Source organism: Battus philenor, unplaced genomic scaffold, assembly GCF_028537555.1.
Source record: "Battus philenor isolate CCGP_79_NKW_IND1 unplaced genomic scaffold, ilBatPhil1.0.hap1 SCAF_20, whole genome shotgun sequence".
NCBI lineage: Eukaryota > Metazoa > Arthropoda > Insecta > Lepidoptera > Papilionidae > Battus > Battus philenor.
The window spans coordinates 2,288,069-2,301,756 of NW_027181683.1; positions in this window are offsets into that span (position 1 = coordinate 2,288,069).

Genomic DNA, 13,688 nt, shown 5'->3' on the forward strand with positions numbered 1-13,688 from the left:
ATTACACTGCGGCTGGCCAGTAACTTTATGACATTACATCTGTCAGGTAAGCGAGTGAAAAAAAAACATTATTAATAAACATTTTAAGGGACAGAAAATAGTCTGAGGTACTTTCAACTAAAAATAAGCCATTTATTAAGGTTATATACATCGAAAAGATTAGCGCATAAGGACTTAATATTCATTGGACAAGTATTGTAACCGCAGCCGTTGGCAGATTTGAATAATTTATGTCACATGCTAATAAATGATTGTTGGCAACACCCTTGAAAGATGAACTTTAAAAATAGAACAATGTGTAATTCCAGCTATTCCTATATTTTTTAGGATTATTGATTGACGCTAGGTTTTATTTTTATATATTATATTGTTATCAACGAATGGTGTTTGCCCCGCCTACTACTCCGGGTGCGGATTTAGAGCACAACTTAAAGGCACTTAATTAAAACTTTAACCAAGCTTTGATTCTACCTGTGGTTTTTTACAATATAACATTTCTCTTTCTGTCTCTCTCTCTCTCTATATATATACAGGGATTCCTAAGACTATATATATACATGTCAATTATATATGTAGTCTTAGGTATATATATAGGCGATGGTAAATATATATAATATATTATATATATTTACCATTGCGGCACGCATTTAAGATCAAAAGTAACATTTAATTTTCGTTTCTTAAGTAACATTAAAAATGACTGCCATTTTGTGATCTATAATTATCAATCAATAAAGTAGGACTTTAATTTGAGAATTTGAAAAAACAAAACTGAAATCACAACTAAAATCAAAACTTAAATCAAAGCGTAAATATCATTTTGGGAATACTTATTTCTTCTGGAAGTTTACAAACAACAAAATTATTATTTTTATTCTTACATTTTATATAACAACGCCTTCTTAGATGGGTCGTTAGGAATACCAAAAGGAGAACGTGATACTTACCACGTCACATCATACTATCAAAAACCTTAGTTCGGTGAATAATCCATTTGACCTTAAAGATTGGTAAGTTGTGCAAAATTATAAAATTAGTCATTCTACAAATTTAAGGCTTTATCTAAATAAACAGCAAATAATACACGCTAATCATATTTTATTGTACATCATAGCCTTTATAACTTTACAAAATAATATTAAGCACACACTTTTAGCGATCGACTTTAATACAATGTTTGTTTTTATTTTAATTCAACCGCCACTCAGAAATACTGATGAATAATTTGATGTACAATAAGTGTATGCGATAAATAAATAAATAAAAAAATTTAATCAATTAACCAAAACAATTATTAATTTATATAGAGATAATTATTAGAATTGAAAATTTATTTATAAAGATAATATTAGGATTGATAATAATTTCTCGTATACTATTAATAGTAATAGATAATAAATAAAAAACCTGAATTGGAAATGTTGGCTTGTTATGGAGAGAACTTTTGTATCTACATTCCAGGGCGGCTTAACCTATACGCCGTCTCAGGGACGGCAACAGAGATGTTCTAAAATCAATGAGTGTTTTTCTGCCGTCATAAGAAGAAAGGCTGTAACTAATACCTTACTGTAAGCTATAGCTACTTATAAAATAACTTGTTGGAATATGAAGAAACTTTCTTGTTACGACGGCAAAGTTAATAATTAAAACTGGGGGGAGGGGTCAGGCTTAGGGAGCACCAGGGTTTCATTACACACGAGCTAGAGCCGCTGTCTACAGTAGACGGAACGAAAAGACAGATGAACTGTTTGTGTAAAATGAGATACGTAACCAATAAATATAATAATATTTTTTGTTAATTTCTCTATTAGTTACTCACTAAAGCCGCTTCTATAATTTGTTAGCGTTTAACAGATCGTTGTAGTAGCAATGGGCAGGCCACATAGGACGTAGAGTTCTGAAATCCACAGACCCACCTCCTCCCTGGTCCTCCATCCACAAGGTAGATGAACAACTTTGTTAAGGTCGTCGGACACTGAAATCTCTTGAGAAGGCCCATGTCCAGCGGTGGACATATTACGGCTAAATTGATGATGAAAATATCTGTAGCCAACTATTCATTTTACTATACGATCATGAGAAAAAAAAAAGTTAAAACAGTCTATGTGTTTCTCAATAATGAAACTAGTCTTTAGTTTGATTATTAAATTATTAGATTCATTAATACCAAAAAGCAATTTCTTTACGATTTTTACAACCTCCCGATCCTGAGCTGATGGTAAATCAAAATTGATAAAATAATCAAAATAGATCATTTCAATTAAATTCAAAATCAAGTTTAAATTCAAAATCAGAATAACGAATTTCTTCTCATACCTCATCTTGAACTAAACGATTTTAATGAAGATGTCCGAATTTAGAGCAATATTTGACAGTCAAATTAGCCAATGACGTCCGTTGGCACGTTTCGTATGACTTTGCCAGATTACATGTTCAAACTGGTTTCCTTTACTAATTGGACTTACACCAACGTGACCTGTGTCTACACCTGTGCGAATATAAATTAAAAAATATGTTTTGTAAACATTGACACTGGCCGAAAAGACTGTTGCTAAGGAAACATATAATAATAAAATGCGCATGTCTGACATTAGTTTTGGCGGGAACTGGTAATAATGCTATTTGGCATATTATTTTTGATTACTAATTTTGTTTTTAATTGCTGTGAATTAATCTCGTGAAGACATGTCTATTTAAAAATGACCAGTAATATAAATTATGGCTGCGTAAACGTTGTTAGACGTTTTTATGTATAAAAAAATATGTCTTGTATGCCATTATAAAAATGTTCTATATAAATAGCGATTAGTTTTATTATTAATCATATAAATAAATTAATAATTTAACTAAGATTTATAAATATTTTATTCACGTCCATTTGCAGTGAAGCAACTTGTTATGTACAAATAGTGCGGAGAACCGGTTGGCAGTCAAAATAGATTTTTATACGTTAAACGTACAAGCCGGTACCACTCCACTACGCGTTTATTTTTAATTCTGAAAATTTTAAAGCGAACAGAATATTTTCTTAATGTTGTAAAGATGAGAGATTCTGGCCAGGATTTTAATGCACAAAGGATGTCGACTGCAACGTACCATGACTGATATTAGGTACGTAGAGAAACACATTGCACTCTATTATTGCCCTAAAATGAAATCGAAAGCAGTTTATTTTTTATACTATCCTTATGATTTCTGTAAGCAATTCTTATGATGACCGTTAATAACCCATCATCATTTCACTATGGTTATGTTATTAGAATTGAAGGAGGGCGTGGCAGAGTCCCCCCTGAAGTGCTGTGATTGTTGGGAAAATTTTCTAGATTTTCAAGATGCCCTGCCTATGACAGGAGGGCAGGGTTATAGGGATAAACCCCTATTAAAACCTCTTCGGTAGTAGACCTTTGTGCGGTCTGAGGAACTCCATTAACGCCATTAAAAACTTTTTTCCGCCGCAGTTCAACTGGTGGTGCTATCACATTATTATATTCATCTATCATCGGCCTAAGATTATCTGATAATAGGAGTTTATAGCCCGCAGTTTAATCTCCCACAACTCCAAGAAGTGATTATATGTGAACAAAGAATAATAATTTCAATTTCAATTGTTGTACATAAGAGTTATGCATAAAGTTATGTTGTCGGACGTTATCTGGTGTAAGATAAACTGTTGCATTAACATAAATATGCCATTTTCTCAAGATCAGCCTCAACCTGTGGGTAATTCCTATTGAGATGGCTTCAGACAAATGGACCTAATTAGAGATCGGCATTTCGATTGCTTCTCCGAGCGTCCGGTTGTGAAAATAATAGATAATAAAGCATATTTCAATTTTCCCGTATTTATAGCTATGGTACGCGGATCTCTATATACAAGATAACTATAAACAGATTCAGACAGAAACAGAGACTATATAAACAGATACCGAATGTTATCATTGAAGGATCGACGTTCTCTAATGGATGCCACTACACTTAAAAATATTTGTGGTGGCAATGTTAACTGTTCGGAACTGTTGTCCGAGGTAAACTTTAGAATTCCTGTAGCAAGAACGCGGTCTAGATCTCTCTTTTTTATCAACGGCTAGGACAAATATCGGTAAACGTGCACCCTTATACAGAATGTGTGACCTCCACAATTCATATGTTAGTGATATTGATATATTCTAGTGCTCTCTCGTATCTTTTAAAAAACAATTTCGTTCGAAATTATTGAGTACATACAATGCAATTTAAACCATAATATAAATATATAAACAAACATAATATAAATATATAAACCATAGTCTTTGATCCCTGTTTAGTAATGTTTTTATTTTTATTTGTTTTTTCATTGTTTGACTATAAATCATTATATGTACTCAGTGAGATAGTTATAAGGTAACAACTGTAACTAATTTTATATTTCTAGGCTTCTAAGTTTGTACTTTCTTACTGCCTCCTCTTGTTACTATCTCTAATAAAGTAAATAAATAAATAAAAGAAAACTTAGAGAAATACTAACGGTTTTTTTTTAAACAACATGATTGACGTTGAACACAATACACTTTCAATTCAACAGTGTCAGATAATATTTATATATTCAAAAAAACATTGTAACAATGTCTTTAGACATCACGAACCAACTCTACCCATGTGACACCAGCGTGTCGATATTTATATCATTTACAAGCAACATATGTTTGTTAATTATATTCGACCATCTCCTGAAAATACTTGTATATTTCAATAATATTTATATTATCAACAATCGCACGATTACAATAATATATTCTCATTAATTACTAGATTAAAATAATACATTTTCAGCAATCACGCGATTACTATAATAAACTTTCAACAATTGCACATTTCCAATAATAAGCTTTCAATAATTAAGCGATTACAATATTACATTTTCAACTGTTACGCGAATACAAAAATAAATTTTCAACAATTAGGCGTTTACAATAATAAACTTTCAACAATTGCGAATTAACAATAATAAATTTTTAACAATCATTCGTTTACAATAATAAATTTTCAACAATCAAGCGATTTCAACAATAAATTTTTAACAATTATGCGCAATGCAAAACGGTACGCCGAATAATAATAAAATGGACTATCTCGACATTTATTTTTAAGCTTAGAAACCTCAAATTTCAACTGTGAGTTTAACTAGTGCAAATATTTATAATATGCATAAAGATACTCAATTGCATCGATCATAGCAAGGGCGGCTACACAATGCAGACGAAATGAAGGCAATTCTGGCAATGTGTATGTCGTGACTACCTTGCTATTTTTCAAGATAACCTTCGATTATTGATACTTATTGCAATCGCCATTCGGTGCTACTTTACGTTCAGGTCTTTTTAATTTAAGAAAAATTTTTGTAACGAAAGTATACAGAATAAATTAATGGTAGGATCTTATTTTTTAATCTGGATAAATATGCAATAAGATTTTTTTTATTTTTATCGTTTACGTAATTTAAAGTGGCAGTATGCAGATCACAGGACGCATAAAGTCGCTGTCGTTTTAAGGTTCTGAAGGGAGACCACGGACCAGTAAACACAGTGCAGAACTTCCGTCCAAGTGGTAGATAGAAGGCTTTGTTACATTGTTATTTATGTAAGTTGCTTCCAATAGGTTCTATTCAAAATCAATGGTGGAACCCTATATCCAGCTGTGGATGTCCTACGTCTAAAAAGATGATGATGATGAAAGGTAGATTCAAATCCAATTTTTCATTCAGAGGTGACAAAATACATTCGCTATTAGACCAGAGGATAAGTCTAGAATGTTTAAAAAATATCTTCTCTCGATCTAGTTTTTTTTTAACTTTAAACCTACTCTATAAGGATAATAATTTTGTAAAAACCAACAGAAAACCACACTGGCAAAACCGAAAATAATTAACAGATACCATTGATGCTATAAATAGTTTCGCAGAAGCTATAAAGAGTTATTTAAATGACTTTTAACGATCGCCACAGGAATCCCGGATAGATATGGATTATTATAAAGGAATTTATAAGTGATAATACACCTTATTTCTTTTCGACCCTATTCGAAATTTGAAAAAGTTTATAAGGATTTATTATGTGATGATAACTAGAATAATATATATGTAAGTAGTAATATATATGTAAATATATATATATATATATATGTATATATATATATATATATATATATATATATATATATATATATATATATATATATATATATATATATATATATATATATATAGAAGAAGTAAACTACAGACCAGCAAGCGCAGCAGCGGATATATACCAGAAAGTATTCTAGTATATATCCTATGTATAAAGCCTGAATCTATTAGATAGCATAACTATAAGTAACGAAGGATATGAAAAGAGCCTCTAACAAACTTAGAAGGATGGCTTTATGCGTGGGCGAACCGAGGTTGGATTAGGATCCATCCTAGGCTCGCCTGTGGTCCACGCTGCCGTCCCAAGCTGCATACACAACATCAACACTACACAGCTCTACTCGGGTAGAGCGATTTACTACGTGCGAACTGCATCATACAACTGGAATGCGTCTGTCCAGCTTCTGTTTTATTAAGTTCATGAACCCTTTCGCTCCGTGAACTAAGTTCCGATGAAGCTGTAAAAGCCTCTAGGCTAATAGCATCAACTGAAATCAAGCAAGCAGGGGTGGTTTTGATTTTGAGGTTACTTTTACAATTTCCTCAATAAAGAAATTCATTCCTTAGCTTTTTAATCTTTTTTAAGTAAAGATTTTTCAATATAATACAAAATAATTTAAAAAAAATTAATGAGAGAAACACATGTAAGTGTATTTTTGATAAAAGTTTTGTTTGATAAAAGAAAAATTGTAAAAGATTAAAGGTATTGCGATCATAGGTCGCGGGTTCGATTTCCGAGATAAAATCTTATATAATTTACATTTTATACGTTAATTATATAGAATTATCATTGCTAACATAAATATTTTTCAGAGAATGGACAAAAGCGTCCTCTTCGTATCATAATACCACCCTGGGATCGCCAACCTGCCTTCCAAGCGTGGCGATTATGGTATATCTCCCCATAGATATATTTGGACGCCTATTCCTTACTGTGTGTATCTATGCTTAAAGAACAAAATAACATATATATACCATTATAATTTTTTCTTCATTAAACTTTTCTCTCTCATAATCAGATATGCAAAGTTAATTTATGAAACCACAACGACAGATGACTACCAATTTAAGCATCTTATCAAATAGTTAACCTTGAAAATATCCCCAGAACTGTTTCATGGTGAATAATACAATCGTAATGTAAATTTCGTCATTTGACTCAAATATGGAGTCCCGGATGTGTAAGATTGAGTTTGAAGTTTGCGTAATTGTGTAACGTATTTACCTCTCTAATTACACGAAAAAGATTGAGCAAATTACATGCGCGGTATGATTGGGAATTGTGAAATTTTAATTACAGACCATTAGATCAATATGCTTTATGATGGTACCTACTCCGTAACCGCAACGATTAATATTTTGGTTATTTTCCATTTCATAAGACGTTTACTATCATTTCAACCGTAAGAGGTCCACTGTTGGGCATAGGCGTACCCTATGGACTCCAAATACGAACGATTAGAAACAGCTTACAACCAGCTCAACTTATTCTGACGACCTTAACAGCCTGGGTCTTCTATCGAAAACTTTAAAGCCGCAGTTGCCTTTTTAAGCTTGCCTAGGCTTACTTTAAGATAGCCTCTGCACATCCCAATCCACTTATAGTGAACGCATCTCGCTATTTCCCCTGCACCGTCCTCAAGTCTAGGAAGAGGCATCAAGTCGTCTTCCATCTCAGAGTTTCTACAACCCAAGTGCCACACCACACGCGCCGCAGACCCTCGCAGCCTTATCCTGGAGAAATAAATGTTCATCAGCATTTGTTTGATGAAGTTGCGGAGACGTATTAATAACAGTATAATGAATGTGTGAGCGGATATATATCAACACCACCACCGCCGATTATCGTTGAATCATTTTTAATGAGATGAAATCCAGGAAGAGGGTATGAATTGGAATGTAGACAAGTGTCTAACTAAGATTCTAAAATGACTATGTCATGTTAACAGTTAAAAGAGGTCAGTATATATGAGTAATGTGTCGGAGTGCTTTGCGTATTAATATGTACTACATCAAGGCACACAAAAACACCAGAGAACTGAGTATAAAGGCACTCGGAGAGCGAAGGAATATCTAATGGAATCAGGCGTTACCTTGCGGAAGTCCATCCTAAGTAAGAAAAGGATCAATATTTAGCCACTTCCGCACATGTAGTGTATCTCTGTGTTGGGCACTAATCGGTGTAACATAAAAATAAACTCCTGAAGATGCCCTGTGGAGGGGTGAAACACGTGTTGAGTAATTTGACGATGGCGGTTGTGTGATTCGCATTGTTTGCCGCATACGCATTTATCAGCGGGCTGGCGGTGCACTTTGTTGCATGACTACCACTGCATGTGCGGAAGTGGCTAGATATTGGTCCTTTTCTTACTTAGGATGGACTTCCGCAAGGTAGCGCCTGATTCCATTAAATATTAAAGTATTTATACATTTCGATATATAATCCACATTTATATTGATCGTGGTTGATGGTCAAATTGAAAATAAATTAGCTTTTTTATTATAGTTTAAAAAACAAACAAAGTTTAAACTGACATTGTTGACATTGTGGAAAAACAAATATAAAATAAAATTATACGAGCGGTCTAGTAGGCAGTGGTTAAAAATAAATTATTAACTGCACTGCGCATTTCAAAGAGACATACAGTGGCATCGGTGAATTAATTCAGTAGGTTTATATCGAGGCGCAATTACCTGCGCGTCTGCGGTCTCGTCCCGGATCTTTTGAGATCGTATCCTGGTGTTTCGTTTTAACTTTTTTTTAAAATAACCCTTCGATCGAAATTTAAATTAACATTCGAAATGTATCGACGATCGGATTTTTTAGTTTTTATTTAGACGCTGCAAGATATAGGCCTCCTATAAAGATATATATGAATAGATATACCATAAACAAATGATAATGTAAAATAAATATTTAAAAAATTTTTTTTTTCGAATTTGTAACGTTACTACCCCATACAAGGAAGGGAGCACGACATGCTCTCAAATGGTACCGATGTCATTCAAGTTCACGTTAAACTTAAAATGCCTGTGTTTGTAGCAGTACATTTTTTGCTATTGATAAATGCTGTTTATTTCTTGACATTTAAACCACTGGGTATAAGGTGGCAGTGCAGTGTATTTAGAAGAGAAGCTGTATAGAACCTATTTACAAGAACTAAATTCGAAGGCTCCATCGAGATCCTTTACATTAGCTTTATATAGAACCAAAATTATTGTACCAAAACCTCTGTACCGCGCCTAATATATTCCCCCGGCGAGACTGTTGCGAGTATAGGTCATTCAGTTATACAGACCGTCAGCAATGCTTACGACGGCAGCGCCTATGCTCTCTTTTCCTCCGCCCCCACCTCGCCGCAGATTCTTAAGGCGCGGTACACAGATTTCGGTCAGACTATAGCCCATGTCCCCACAGAATGACAATTTCATTGTTAAGAAGGCATTATAAAATGTGTTTAATGTATATAAATGTTTTAATATTATGCATGTTACATAAGGGAAGGTAAGAATTTTGAAATAAGGTGAGGCATGATACAAAACGTTACATGTTTAAATTATCTATTGTCAAAAGCAACCATTACAATTTCATTGAGGTGTTTACATTAAGAATTTTTGTATTATTTATAATAAAATGATCAAAATTAACACCAGAATTTATATTTTAATTACAAACTTTATAATTTAATTTCTAAAATGTAGATGTAAATATTACATAAGGAACTAAAAATTACTTTGTATGTACATTAAAGTGAAATAATTTAAATAAAAATTAAAAAGCTTTTATAGTAATATGTTCAAATTTATATTATAATAAGTATCAAAATATGCTAATTGCTGACATGTCATTTTGACGTTACTATCACGAGACAATTAGTTCTATCCATAACATATACCTGATAAATAATAGATATAGCACGCGGCGCTTGATTTGGCACATCGGGCTAGATATTCGGCTATGTTTGATTTTGTAAACCTTTATTATTGACTGACGCAATTACCGAGTACAGTATGATAAAGACTAATGCTAAAAAAATAAATTATATTTATTTTTGGGTATTTCTTACTTTTCCCTCTGTGACAAATCAAATGCCGGGTACTATAACTTATTTATAATTGTGTCACATAGTCATATGATTATGTAGTTTGACCTCTACGCAAATTTCCAATTAGATCATAATACCGGATATGAAACGTTTCTAGAAAAGTCTATACAAATCATGGTAATATTTCATCACGTCATATACGGGTGGATTGTGTGAATCTATAAAAGGATTTTAAATTACGTAACAAAGGACAAAGTGAACGCACATAAATGAATATAAGGTAGCACGTCACAGAGATCTTAAACGGGCCTAGTTTCTGACATCAGAATACGCAAACTGCATAGGAATTGAATATACTAATGCGTATGCAGTCATTGTGATACCGGCATGTATGCCTACCTTCGACTGCTAAGTAAGACGATAGGAATTTGGTCAGTTTTAAAAAGATTCGTTTTTTAAATATCTCACACCATCGACTAATTATTCCGTTCCTTATTCAAATTTAAATTTTAATTTCCTTTTTATTAAAAATATGGATCGAAAACATGTTTCAGGCCTGATAAAAACAGTCGAGAGTAACTCAGTAAAACTATTTTTAAGTTTTTTGCTTAACATACTATAACATACATGGGTCATCACCATCATCATTATAACGTCCACTAAGCATTGGATTTAAGACATCATCTTAAAGTGAGCAATGGTTGCCCAGCGACAAAGAATTGAAACTTGCGATCGTATGTTGCGGATTCGAACCCGGGATACAATCTTACATATATCTCACACTTTGTGCATTAATTACATAGGGTTACCACTGCTGGTAAACTTGTTTCCAGAGGATGTGCAGCAGCGTCTTCTGGGTACTATAATACCTGTCGAAGCTGCCAAAAAATTTCTCGATTGGCAACCATGAGTTGATTGTCGCGGCCCTCCACTAAGATACGAAAGTCGCTGGATGTAGTGCAAGATTGATCGTTGTGATGTTCTATAGACGAGGCTTTAGTCCAGCTGTGGGCGTCTATCGACTAATATGATGATGGTAATGAAATAAACGAATAGACAACTATTAACTACGGTCGCTTATTTATTTTTAGCTACATAAAAATAATTATGCCATAAAGAAGTTCAAAATGTAGTTAGGCTATATCGACTTGGCTTCTCAGTGATCCGAAGCCGGAGCTAGCGCCCCGTGGGCGGGTCGCATTGCTCGACTCGAGCCGGCAATTTAGTTAAACATAACAATAACATACTTCGGTTTGCGCAATACGATGCCACCGAAATGCATATAAACAATGTTGTTTGTTATTTTATACAGCGAGTTGATTCATGTATGTTTAACAATAGATATTTTTAACAAGGTATTTTTACGCAAAAGGTCACTCAGAGAGCAGTAAAGAAGGTTGGTCGGAGTTTCGCTGCAAAATCAAATCAAAAATAAATAGCTCGACATAAGAACCTATTTCACCGACACGTCTCGAAGAATTGCTTATCAGAAGTGCCTGTGGGCGGGAAATATCTCGTGTAGAACCGAAGGCTTTTAGGGCCGAAAGGTTCTCTAGTGTTGACCTATAGCCGGTAGACGAGTTGTGGGCAGCATATAATTAAGGTCGCGAAATGTCACTGGATGTAGTCAGCGCAAAATCGGACACTGTCGTAATATATAGGGCAGGCTTAAGCCATACACTAGGCATCTGAGGGTAGACAAGTCCTAATTCACAACAAAGGTCAAGTTAGGTTAGCACAGAGTAGCACAGAGAGCATGTTGGAAGCCTATTTCCAAAATATATGTTCTATTATCTCTACATAATAGAACTTTAACCTCTTTGATCATGCAGAAAGCATTCGCAAATACAGTTTTACATAAATGAAAGATACTATAGCTGCCACATTTACAGGAACATATGTTATCGCGCCAAATAGAGAATAATACTCATGTTCGCTGATGAGGAACTTCAAGTAATGGCTTTAGTGCAACCAGCGTTGACAAACTTTACTAAAATGAACCACATAAACGTCATGCGATTGCAGGAACCCTACATCATATTATTCCTGTATGTATTGCTAATAATCTTTGTCAACACAAATAATTCTACTTTCCAATTTTTAAATATTACAAGTTAAATACTATAATAAATCTATCGACATTATACACATTCCGTAAACTATTACACTTGTGGAGGAATGACCAACATTCGGCCCGCAAAGTATTTCTAAAATTGAATTCATCTCGATTATCTCTTATCAATATTTTTATTTTAAAATGAATTATAATTAAAACGTAGAACGTACTAAACCGAAACAATTAATAAAAAATGACTACAGATCAAGACTGAATGAGACACGATTAGAAAGCTGCATATATGTAGTTTTCCCATCAATTCCGATTTGTAATAATCAGCTAGCGAAAAAGCGGTGGAGTAATTTCATCTTTTTCTTGCTTGTTATTACATTTTCCGTTAAAATTTGTATGTAAAACCTATATTATTTACTTTAATTTTTGTTAATCCTAATGTTTATTATAAATAAAGAATTATATATTATTAACATTTGTCCCACTATATGCGGCACGACAAAAGTTTGTAAATTAAAATTGACTCATTACATAAAAAGGTTGCTCACCCCTGCACAGGTGTAAACCATATTAATCTCTTAATAATAGTGGTAAGTGTAATTAATGAAAGCTTTGTCTACCTTTAACAATTATATATGATACACATTTACACTTCTATTAATTTTTTTTATATTTCATTTAGTTATAAATAATCACGCATCCACAACACTATACTTCACCTCTACAAAGATAGAGCTAATTTCTACGTGCGAATATCATCGTGCTAGTGAAATACGAGTGCCCAGTAAAATTAATTTTTGAAAAATGCACAGACCCTACCGTTCCGTGAACTTGGTTCCGTTGAAGTAATAAAAGCTCCCAGGCTAACATCAACACCCTCCACATAAACGACAGTAGTTTAAACGATTGTGTTAACAACATAAATAACAAATAATTAAATAATTTCGTGATGACGTTCCGTATGGAATAACCATGGGATTAACTTCACACAACTATCTATTATTACATTTTGAATGTAGGACATATCTTTATCCCTAAGTTTCCCTGTACCTAAATTTCCAAGTCTGTTCAGCTAGAATTTTTTTAAACGCTCTGTCTACTTCTTCTTATTGCTACAACTCTCGCTCTCCTTCGCTGTTCTTTACCAAGAAGTCCTTCCGATACTTCTTAGATATTCCTCTGCACATTGCAGCCACCCGTGTCTTCCTCTGTGTCTTTTTTGTTCCGGGGTTCACTTGAAAATGGTATTAACAGTCCTGGTGTGGTTCATTCTTTCCTAGTAGCCTGTCCATATGAGCCTTTTTTGCTGAACCTGATAATCGTTTTATTGTCTCTAAAAAATCCTTTCTTGGTTTTATGACGATCTATTTAAAAAAGGTATTTTGTAGATGTAAATACAGGCATACCATTT